Source organism: Mus caroli, unplaced genomic scaffold (assembly GCF_978045245.1).
Source record: "Mus caroli unplaced genomic scaffold, Mus_caroli_1 scaffold_13, whole genome shotgun sequence".
Classification (NCBI taxonomy): domain Eukaryota; kingdom Metazoa; phylum Chordata; class Mammalia; order Rodentia; family Muridae; genus Mus; species Mus caroli.
In genome coordinates, this window is record NW_028227268.1 from 62,475,721 (window position 1) to 62,487,908 (window position 12,188).

The 12,188-nt window shown below is 44.4% G+C and overlaps 1 pseudogene; it reads left to right on the forward strand.

The window, feature by feature from the left end:
• Positions 1 to 5,537: 5,537 nt before the first annotated feature.
• LOC147001504 (ubiquitin-ribosomal protein eL40 fusion protein pseudogene) lies at positions 5,538 to 9,909 on the forward strand (annotated as a pseudogene).
• Positions 9,910 to 12,188: the final 2,279 nt, after the last annotated feature.

The following is a 12,188-nucleotide window of genomic DNA, read 5'->3' on the forward strand; positions in this document are numbered from 1 at the left end:
GGTCATGGCTGGAGTGACCCTGAGATCAAATAAAGTCCCCTTCCATCAACTGGGAAAACAAAGCATTTTATTGATTCTTCCTAGTGTATGCACATGAGTGCACGTGTACATGCATACATGTATGATGTGGGAGTGAGGCACATGCAGACAACTTTGTGGACTCAGCTTTCTTTCTCCTACCTTTTCCTTGGGGTTCAGGGGACCAAACTCAGATCAATAGACTTGGCAGCAAGTATCCTTACCTGTTCAGCTATGTCTGGCCCCAGGATAGTTACCTTTGGCTGTGAGCAAGCCTTAGACTCAGACTGGGGTAAAACTACTGGGAGGGTGGCTTTCAGGTTGCAGTGACGGGGGCCATATGATTCATTCCTGTCTGTGATTCCAGGTTCTAACACATTGCCTCTGCCATCTCCATCCATCTCCTCATTGTACAATGGGGCAATATATCCCCCAGATTTCTTAACACTTAGTCTATTCAGACAAATCTTCCTTTAAGGCTACACTCATTTTGTGTATGTGTGTTGTTGTTGTTGTTGTGTGTGTGTGTTGTTGCTGTTTTGCAATAAGGTTTCTATATGTAGACCTGCCTGTCCCTGAACTCATTTAGTAGATCAGGCTGGCCTTGAACTCAGAGATCTGCCTGCCTCTGCCTCCTCAGTGCTGGGATTAAAAGCATGTGCCAACACTGTCAGCTGAAAGCTGTGATTATTTTACAGAGGAAGACACTGAAGCCAGAGAGGATACTGCTTGCTCATGGCATTTGTAGAATTAGGATTTGACTCATAAGTGTGGTGTTAGATATTGTGGTAAGAATTGAATGGGGGCTGGAGAGATGGCTCAGTGGAAAGAGTGCTGACTGCTCTTCTAGAGGTCCTGAGTTCAATTTCCAACAACCACATGGTGTTTCACCACCATCTAGCACATAGGTGTACATGCAGATAGAGCACTCATTATATATACATATAAATGTGTGTATATATATATATATATATAATCAAATTAAAAACAAAATATACAGATGAGTTTTATTTTATTTTTTATATTATATTTATTGACCTATTCATTATTTATGATAGTATTTCACTAGGTAGTCCTGACAGGTCTAGAATTTACTACATAGATCAGACTCACAGAGCAGCCTCTGGACTGATGGGATTAAAGATGTGTGCTCTCACACCTGTCACTACACCTGGCCTATGGTTTTGTTTCTGAGACAGGTGTTGCTATCCTGCTATGTAACCTACATTGCTCTTGGATTCCTGGTCTTCCTCAGCCTCCTTACCTGCTGCTGTAACAGGTGTTTAAGGAATCAAAAGGAGAAGAAAAGAAGGAGGACGAATAAATAAAAAGGAAAGAAAACGATTGGCGAAAAAAATAAGAAAAGGAACTTACATTCTCTAAGTATGAGGGAGGAGATGGTTTATTTGAGTCATGGGGGCAAGCATAGAGGGCTAGGGATATCTGGGAGAGGCCAGTGTGGCCCTGAGCTGACCTAAGGTGTACCATGTGAGGAGAGCAGGGAGTGGAGAGGACAACAGGAGAGAGCAGTTGCAGCAGCCAATAGCCATGAAGGTAGAAAGAGTGAGTAACTAAGACTTCGGAGGGAGGAAGGGAAATACAGCAGGCAGGGCTGCTTCGATAGTTAGACACTCAGCCTTTTGTCCTGGGCTGCAAACCTAACCTTTACCTACAGGCCAGCTCAAACTTTCTTCTTTTTCTTTTCCTTTTCATTTATTTATTTATTTAGTTAGTTAGTTAGTTAGTTAGTTAGTTAGTTAGTTTTTTAGAGGCAAAGTTTCTTTGTATAGCTCTGAAGAGCCCAGGACAACCTCTGTAGACCAGGCTGACCTCAAACTCAAATATTCTCCAGCCTCTGCCTCCTGAGTACCAGGATTGAAGGCATGCTCCTGGTACAGAATGTTTTAAAAACTTGGCTAGCTAGTCAGTCAGTAATGACTCTAATCCCAGCATTGGGGAGGCAGAGGCAGGCAGACTTCTGAGAGGTCAGCGTGGTCTACAGAGTGAGTTCCAGGACAGATGGACAACACAGAGAAACCATGTTGCAAAAACAAAACAAAACAAAAATCAAACAAAGAAACAAACAAACAAAAAACTTCGCTGGCCTATCAAGGACTAATATATAACATAACCTCCCACTCTGTAAAGCTTTTCTGCAAAAAATTTACTAATTTTAAGATTTATGTTCACTATGAGTGATGTGTGTGTGTGTGAATTTGTGCATGTGCCCACACCCTACAAATATATGTAGGTGCCCTTCACACCAGAAGACAGCATGGGGTCCTTAGGAGGTAGAGTTGCAGGTAGTTGTCAGCTGCCTGAAGTGGTCTCTGCGAACTGAACTCAAGTTCCCTGGAAGAGAGGCCAGTGCTCTGACCCACTGCACCATCTCTCCATGCCTTGTATGAACAAGGGTTTTACCAGGGGGAGGAGATGAAAAGATTATAATTCCCAGGGCTGTAGAGATGAGACCTGTTTCCCTGTGTCTACATGGTGGCACTGTAACTCCACTTAAAGGGAATCTGACACCCTCTTTCAGCCTCCTTGGTCCCAAACTAGTAAGAAGACAAACAGGCAGACAAAATACCTCCGCCCGTAAAAATAAGGGGGAAAAATGAAACGAGAGGGCAAAACCCTTCACTTACACAAAGGAAGAGCTGCATTTGGACAGCCAGGTGTCCCTTACAGGGCTCACCCTGACAGCTCCTTCATCTCCTTTCCACAGCTTTCCAAAGAAGTCAACGAGGATTAGACTCTCAGGAAATGCCACATTCCCCCTTGCAGTGGAGTTGAAAGCCACTGTGGCCACCACAGTGTACCCATTTCACAGAAAGAGCTTGCCTTTCTGGGCTGCTTCACTCCTGTGTTTCTTTGTGCAACACCAAGGCCAGTCTTTTAACACAGGCTTCTCCAGACAGCCTGCCCAACTGCCCTCTTGATCTGTCCTCAGCAACCTCCCTGCTGCAGGACTGTAAGCATGCACCACCACCAAGCCACACACTGTACACAGCATGAGGGATCAAATTCAGAACTCAGGGCCTGCTAGGTGAGCTCTCTACCATCTTAGCTACATCCCCATCTTAGTCAGGGTCACTATTGCTGTGATGAAACACTGAGCAAAAGGGCCTTGGGGAGGAGAGGGTTCATCTTCCTCACAGTCCCATATAACAAACAGTTCATCACCAAGAGCAGTGAGGGCAGGAGCTCAAGCAGGGCAGGAACTTGGAGGCAGGAGCTGATGCAGGGACCCTGGAGGGATGCTGTTTCCTGGTTCCCTCCTCATGGCTGGCTCAGCCTGTTTTCTTTTTCCTTCTTCTTTTTTTTTTTTCTTTTTCTTTTTCTTTTGTTTTTGCTTTTGCTTTTTCTCTTTCTTTTCCTTTTCCTTCTTTCTTTCTTCCATTCATTCTTTCTTTCTTTCTTTTTTCTTTTTTTTTTTTTTTTCAAGACAGGGTTTCTCTGTATAGCCCTGGCTGTCCTGGAGCTCACTTTGTAGACCAGGCTGGGCTCGAACTCAGAAATCCGCATGCCTGTGCCTCCGAGTGCTGGGATTAAAGGCATGTGCCACCATGATCCGCTCTTTTTTTTTTTTTTTTTTTTTTTTCGTTATTTGAGACATGGTTTCTCTATGTAGCCCTGGCTGTGATAGAACTTACTCTGTAGACCAGGCTGGCTTTGAACTAAGAGATCTGCCTGTGTCTGCCTCCTGATTGCTGGGATTAAAGGTGTGTCCCACCAGGCCTGGATCTGTTTTCTTATAAAACCCAGGACAATTGGCCCAGGGATGGCACCACCCATAATAGACAGGACACTCCTCCATTAATCACTAAGAAGAAAATAGTAAGAAAATTAAATAAAAAAAATGCCCTCAAGCAGGATCTTAAAGAGGATTTTTTTCTTTTGCTTTTTCAATACAGGGTTTCTTGCATATCCTTGGCTGTCCTGGAACTCACTTTGTAGACCAGGCTGGCCTGGAACACAATAAATCTACATGCCTCTGCCTCCCAAGGGCTGGGATTAAAGGCTTGTGCCACCACTGCTTGGCTGCATTTTTTTCCTCAGTGAAATTTCCTCCTTTCAGAGAAATGTTATGTTCATTTGACATAAAATTAGCCAGCACAATCACAATTTTTAAAAATAAATTTTGAGAAGTGGGGGGGGTATGGGGGACTTTTGGGATAGCATTGGAAATGTATTTGAGAAAATTACGTAATAAAAAATATTAAAAATTAAAAAATAAATAAATAAATTTTGTGTTTTGGTGTTTTTTTGTTTGTTTTTTTGTGGTTGTTGTTTCTTTGGAGGCAGGGATTCTTTGTGCAGCCTGGCTACCCAGGAAGTCATTCTGTTGACCAGGCTGCCCATTTTGCATAAATGCTGGCAAATTTTAACTTCAGGATGTTTTTTTTTTTTTTTTGGTTTTTTTTGAGACAAGGTTTCTCTGTATAGCTCTGGCTGTCCTGGCACTCACTTTGTAGACCAGGCTGGCCTCGAAGTCAGAAATCCGCCTGCCTCTGTCTCCTGAGTGCTGGGATTAAAGGCGTGCGCCACCACGCCCGGCTCATGTTTTTTTTTTTTTTAAATAAATGTTATTTGGATGACGAGATGGCTCAGAAATTAAGAGATCAGTCTTGGGTTCCAGAGTTCCTGAGTTCAATTCCCAGCAACCACATGGTAGATCACAACCACCCATCATGAGATCTTATGCCCTTTCTGCCCTGCAGGATACATGCAGGCAGAAGGCTGTTTCCATAATAAATAAGTAAATCTTTTAAAAAATATGTTCTCAGCCGGGCGTGGTGGCGCACGCCTTTAATCCCAGCACTCAGGAGACAGAGGCAGGCGGATTTCTGACTTCGAGGCCAGCCTGGTCTACAAAGTGAGTTCCAGGACAGCCAGGGCTATACAGAGAAACCCTGTCTCGAAAAACCAAAAAAAAAAAAAAATATGTTCTCATTTCTCTGTCTCTCTCTCTCTCTGTCTCTCTCTCTCCCTCTCCCACTTCCTCTCATTCTCTCTCTCTCCCTCTCCCACTTCCTCTCATTCTCTCTTTCTCTCTCTCTCTCTCTCTCTCTCTGTCTCTGTCTCTGTCTCTCTCTCTCTCTCTCTGTCTCTCTCTCTCAAGTGTGGATTCTTTTCTGCATGCACACCTGCATGCTAGAAGAGCTCATCAGAAGCCCTTATAGATGGTCATGAGCCAACATGTTGTTTGTAGTGGCTATTTCTGGTTGTCAACTTGACTGTATCTGGAATGAACTACAATCCAGAAATGGAAGGCTCCCCAGTGATTCAAATCTGGGGGCTGGGAGAGAGAAGTTTCTGACCCGGATCTTGGTATGGAGATCTTGGGGCATAGTGGCTATGAATACCAGAAGATTAAAGGAGGGAGATCTCTGAGTCCAAGGTCATCTGGGATTAAGGGTATGGTGGCACACACCTGTAATCTGGGTTACACCTTCTGCTGGAGCCCATATAAGGACATAGGAAGAAGGAAGACTCACTCTCTCTCTTCCCAAGCCTGCTGCCTTGTTGGACTGAGCAACTGCTAGATCCTTGGACTTCCATTCACAGCTGCAGCTGACCATTGTTGGGATTTGGACTGCTGACTGTAAGTTACCCACAAATTCTTTTACTATATAGAGGCTAACCCATAAGTTCTGTGACTCTAGAGAACCCTGACTAATACCTGGTTGCTGGGAATTGAACTCAGTACCTCTCTGGAAGAGCAGCCAGTGCTATTGACCATTAAGCCAGCTAGACAGCCCCTCTTTAGTGGATTTTTAAATTGGTGAAGCCTAAGTTTATTGCTTTCATATTCTGACTAGAAACACAAACAATCAGCTGCCCAGGCTCTGACTTCCTGGTCTTCTCCATCCCACTGGGCTGTCCCTTGATTTGTGAGCTAAAAAGATCTTTCTTTATATTGAATACATTTCTATAAAATGTAAGAAAGAGATGTGGTGTGTGCCTTCTGTCCCGTGTACGTAGGCAGTGGAGGCAGGAGGGTCTCGTGAATCAGGAATTTGAGGCTGGGCTGGGGAGATGGCTCAAAGGTTAAGAGAACAGTGGTCCTGGGTTTAATTCCCAGCAACCATTGGTAGCTCACAAGCATCTGAAATCGGATCTGATGCCCTCTTCTGGTGTGTCTGAGACAGCAACAGTGTACATACAAATACATGAAATAAATCTTAAAAAAAATTGAAGCTAATCTTACGGGCATAGCAAATAAAAATGTATGGAAGGAGGGGTGAGAAGGAGGGATCTAGGAATATGGGGAGGGGGAGAGAGGGAGAGGGTGGTGGAGAGGTAGGGGGAGAGAGAGAGGATCTAGATTTCTGCAATCGAACAACTTTGACCATGATGCAGAGGCAAATGAAATTTTGTCTGGTCCAGACCCACTTGTATTTTTTTGTTTTTGAGATAGGCTCTTGCCATGTATCCTGAGTTTCTTAGAACTCACAGCAATTCTCTTGCCTCACCCTTCTCCTAATGATGGGGTTATAGACATGTCAACAATGCCTGGTTATATTTCATTTCATTTGTGAGATAGGGTTCTATCATGTACCTTTGGATGGCCTCAACCTAACAGAATTCAGTAAGCTTCTGCCTCCTGAGTGAATGGTTTAAAAGGTATGAGCCCCCACACTAGGCATGAAGCATTTATTTATTTATTTATTTATTATTTATTTATTTATTTATTTATTTATTTATTTTAGAGACAGGGTTTCTCTGTATAGCCTTGGGTGTCCTGGAACTCACTCTGTAAACCAGGCTGGCCTAGAACTCAGAAATCTACCTGTCTCTGCCTCCCAAGAGCTGGGATTAAAGGTGTGCACCAGCACTGCCCCACAGCATGAAGTATCTAACCAATGAGCCATCTCTCTAGTCCTCTTTAGTAACAACTAAACTAAATCAGACAAACAACAATATAACATACAAACGAGGTGTGGTAGCCTGGTAGTACCTGGAAACTGAGGCAAGAGGATGACTGCAAATTCAAGGTAAGGCTGTGCTACATAGTGAGTTCCAGGCCAGTTAGACTATAGAGAGGAAATATGATATGCACAGAAAAGGAGAAGGGCTGGGTACATAGCTGGATTGGTAGAATGTTTTCCTGCTATAAATAAAGACCTGGATGCACCGTAAAAGGACTGTGTATGGTACTATGTAGCAGAATTTTTTCCACAATTAATTTTAATTTGAGTACAATCAGAAGCCTGTGATTAGACAGGGAAAGGGGAGGTGAAGCTAAGAGTTTCAGAGACAGGACAATGGAGGAAGAGGAAGATGATCCAGATCCTGAGTGGCTTTAAATAGCCACAGGTGTCTGTGAATATCATAAAAGAATCAAACCATTGGGGTGACTTGTCTAATCTAGGTGGGCAGCTTGTGTCAGTATCAATTGGCTCTGAAGCGATGGTGTAGGCATCTTGTGCATTGAGAATGTATTGATATGTAAATCTGACTGATTAATTATAAGCTTCTAGAGTTTTGATTTACTGTGTTAAGGGGATTTGTGACAACTAGCCACAGGGGTAGAATGGCTGAATAGGTAGATGTGGCTCTGAGGAAGGTGAACCAGAGCTGGGAAGAAGCCATGGCAGAGAGACCTTGGGCAGAGAGTAGCTGGGTATAGTGTGGGACGGTGCAATTCTTAAATATTTCCCACAACAGTATTAAATATTTAATATCTTTGAGTACACTGTAGCTCTCTTCAGACACAACAGAAGAGGGCATTAAATCCCATTACAGATGGTTGTGAGCCACCATGTGGTTGCTTGAACTTGAACTCAGAACCTCTGCAAGAGGAGTCAGTGCTCCTAACCACTAAGCTATCTCTCTAATCTAGCCTGGTATTACATGATTGTAATCTCAGCACTCTGGAGTTTAAAAGGAAAGATGGGAATTTTTGTTTAACAGCCCTGGCTGTCCTGGAACTCACTCGACAGACCAGGCTGGCTTTGAACTCACAGAGATCTGCCTGCCTATGCATCCCAAATCTATGTGCCACCACTGTTCAGCCAATCATGGCAACTCCTGTAAAAGAAAATATTTAAGTGGAGTGTTCTTACAGTTGAAGAGATTTAGTCCATTACTGTCATGCTGGGAACATGATGATATGCAGGCAGACGTGGTGCTAGAGAAGGAGCTGAGAGTTCTACACGTTGGTCTGCAGCAGGAGACTCTATACTACACTGGATGTAGTTTGAGCATAGAAGACCTCAAAGCTGGCCCCACAGTGACATACTTCCTACAACAACGTTGCATCTACTTTAACAAGGCCAAACCTCCTAATAGTGCCACTCCTTATGGGCAAGCATTCAAACACAGGAGTCTCTGGGGGCCACACCTATTCTAACCACCACACTGCATATGTCCCTCAGCTAATCTTGCTTAGAAAAAAAAAAAAGGTTGGGCTGGAGAGATGGCTTAAGAGCATCTCTCTCGGTTAAGAGCATTGGTTGCTCTTCCAGAGGTCTGGAGTTCAAATTCCAGCAACCACATGGTGGCTCACAACCATCTGTAATAAGATCTGATGCCCTCTTCTGGTATGTCTGAAGACAGCCACAGTGTACTTACATATAATAAATAAATAAAACGGTAAATGGAAGCTAAAACTTAAAAAAAAAAAAAAAAAAAAAAGGTAAATGGAAGCTAAGTACAGACCCTTTGTCCAAGGTCACCTTGGTCTACATCCCTGTGAATGGAAGAGGAGAGCATGATTCTAAAGGGCAAGAAGGAAGTCCCAGGGAGCAGGGAGGGTGCAAGGAGAGAGCCTCAGACTTCCAGGGGCAGCCAAACCTACTGGCAGCTGCTTCTAGGTGGTGTCTGGGTGCTTGGCAGGTCTAGAATTCCTGCAGGAGATCTAGGCAGGGTTGGGAGGGCTTAGGAGAAGCTAAGTGATGAGAGGGAGGATACCAGGAGAGGAGTCAGCTAGGCTAGTCATGGGGCAGCAGTGAGTCCCTCATTCTTCCAGGAATGCAGATAGGTGGGCACACCCTATGCACTGGCATATTCTATCCAGGGGCTGACTAGGGAAGAAAGGATGGGGTGGGTCATCCCCTCTGAGTCCATTTTTCAGAGGATAAAACAGGCTCTCAGAAGGAACAGGTCAAGGGGGATGTTGAGTCCCAGCTAGACTGGAATACATCCTGAGACTGCCAATAAAGAACAGGTCAGGAGCTGGAGAGATGGCTGAGTGCTTAAGGGCACTGACTGCTCTTCTGAAAGTCCTGAGTTCAGATCCCAGCAACCACATGAAGACTCACAAATTCCATAACAAGATATGACTCCCTCTTTTGGGGTGTCTGAAGACAGCTACAGTGTACTTACATATAATAGATAATAAATACAAGTTAAAAAATAAAAAGTCAAAGATAATACCTTCGTTCATCCTTCCCCTGAGGTAGGACTCACCTTGACTCAGGCCTGACCCTGGATATTGGTATGAGCTCTTGTTTTAAAACATTTCATTTTCTCTTCCACTAGGAGGCCAATTGGCAGAGGCCAACATGCAGATCTTCGTGAAGACCCTGACAGGCAAGACCATCACTTTTGAGGTGGAGCCCAGTGACACCATCAAGAATGTCAAGGTCAAGATCCAAGACAAAGAAGGCATCCCAGTTGACCAGCAGAGGCTGGTATTCGCAGGCAAACAGCTGGAGGATGGACGCACCCTTTCAGACTACAACATCCAGAACCATTCCACCTTGTACCTGGTGCTGCGTCTGCGTGGCGGCATCGTTGCACCCTCCCTGTGTTAGCTTGCCCAGAAGGACAAGTGACAAGATGATCTGCTGCAAGTGCTACACATGACTGCACCCTCATCCAGTTGACTGCAGCAAGACGTGGGGCCATACCAACAACCTGTGCCCCCAAAACAAGGTTAAATAAAGATGAGGTCATGGCTGGAGTGACCCTGAGATCAAATAAAGTCCCCTTCCATCAACTGGCAAAACAAAGCATTTTATTGATTCTTCCTAGTGTATGCACATGAGTGCACGTGTACATGCATACATGTATGATGTGGGAGTGAGGCACATGCAGACAGCTTTGTGGACTCAGCTTTCTTTCTACCTTTTCCTTGGGGTTCAGCGGACCAAACTCAGATCGTCACACTTGGCAGCAAGTGTCCTTACCTGTTCAGCTCTCTCTATTTCCCTGGCCCTAGGATAGCTACCTGTGGCTGTGAGCAAGCCTTAGACTCAGATTGGGGTAAAACTACTGGGAGGGTTTCTTTCAGGTTGCAGGGACTGGGGCCATATGATTCATTCCTGTCTGTGATTCCAGGTTCTAACACACTGCCTCTGCCATCTGGTTCCATTTCATTACTTAGAATGGGGGCAATATTCCTCTATTTGTTAATATTGTGAGTTGTCTGTGCAGGCAACTCTTCCTTTTATGCCACACTCATTTTGTGTATGTGAATTGTTCATTGTGTGTTTCTGTGTCTGTGTGTGTTGTTGTTGTTGTTGCTGTTTTGTGATAGGGTTTCTCTGTGTAGACCTGCCTGTCCTGGAACTTGTTTAGTAGACCAGGCTGGCCTTGAACTCAGAGATCTTCCTGCCTCTGCCTCCTGAGTGCTGTCAGCTAAAGGCTATGGTTATTTTATAGAGGAAGACACTGAAGCCAGAGAGGATGCTGCTTGTTCCCACAGTTGTAAAATTAAGATTTGACTCTAAGTGTGGTGTTAAAAAATGTAAGAATTGAATGGGGGCTGGAGAGATGGCTCAGTGGAAAGAATACTGACTGCTCTTCCAGAGGTCCTGAATTCAATTCTCAGCTACCACGTGGTGTCTTACACCATCTGTAATGAGAATGATGCCCTCTTCTAGAGTGTCTGAAGACAGCAACAGTGTACTCACATACATAAAATAAATCTTAGAAAAGAATATGATAATAAAGAAGGGGAAATGTGATAGCCGTCCAGCTTGGAGAGGAAACAGGAGCTATAGCATACCCTAGGAAGTCAGAACTAAGAAGCACCCCTAGTAACTCAGGAGAGGCCAGGCCCTGGTAGAGAACCTTGAGCAATTCTACCACTTGAGATGTGATAGGTGCACCCTTCTCTAAGGTGGGGTGAGGTCAAGGTTGCAGGCAATCTGTTCACAGCTCGTGGAACTCTGATGGCATCTGCTTGTCTTCAGGTTGTATGCCTTTAAGCAAGTATAGCCACAAAGACCCTGGCCGTGTAGAACAGAAGCTGCGGGCAGCCTCAGGCAGATCATGTGATCTCTGGGTACTTAGTTCCATCCATATGCAGGACTGGCTGCTCTGCTTGCCACCAGGAAATAATGCCATCGGGGCTCTGCTGCCACACTGAGGACACAGGAAGAACTGCAGCAATGAATGTCTGGTACTGAGCTGGTGGATCTCAAACTGGGCTCCAGCACCCACAATAGATTTGGGGCCCTTAGCTCCCTGGCTATACAAGTCCTCATCCTCGTTGCTTGACAGTGCATTGACCTTCCTACTAATTTTGACTCTTCACCAGAGATCACCAGATCCTTAAGTCAGACCAGGTTCCTTCTGCCAAAAGCCCACAAATACACCCAGGAGTATCTCACACTAGCTGCAAAATTCAACTAGCAAATCTTGTTTAAGAGGGTTTAATTCAGTGGTAGTGTGCCTGCCCAACACATCAAGTCCTTTGTTCAATTTCTAGCACCAAAATAATATGGCGTGTGTATATATATCAGATGCATTCTCACAAACTTCCTGTGTCAGTTAACATTGGAAAAAGAAATTCAGAGAACAGGACTTAGTCTTACTGTTTTGTTTCCTAGCATTCTCCCTGTTCTGAGTTTGGTCCCCAGCACTGAAGGAGGGGAGAAATAACTATATAAAATTGAAATTATATTAAAAACTAAGGTAGTGATATTCCAAAGTAAGGCTTTTTGTTGTTCACCGCATTTTCTGTTCTTTTCACCCAGAACCCGTGCTCTCTTCTGTGTGTTTTCCCAGTGCAGGCATTACCAGTGTATTTATTGTTACCTAGGATCTGCGTTGTCTGTGTGGATGGTGCTGGGATTGAACACACGTTAGGTAAGCTATCTATCCAATCCTATGTGATTCCCAGCAGACAAACAATAACTGAAAAGCCAGATTCCAAACAGAAACAAGAGTTTTAATGATCTCCAGCATCCACATGGGACAGGTTAGTCTGTTAATCC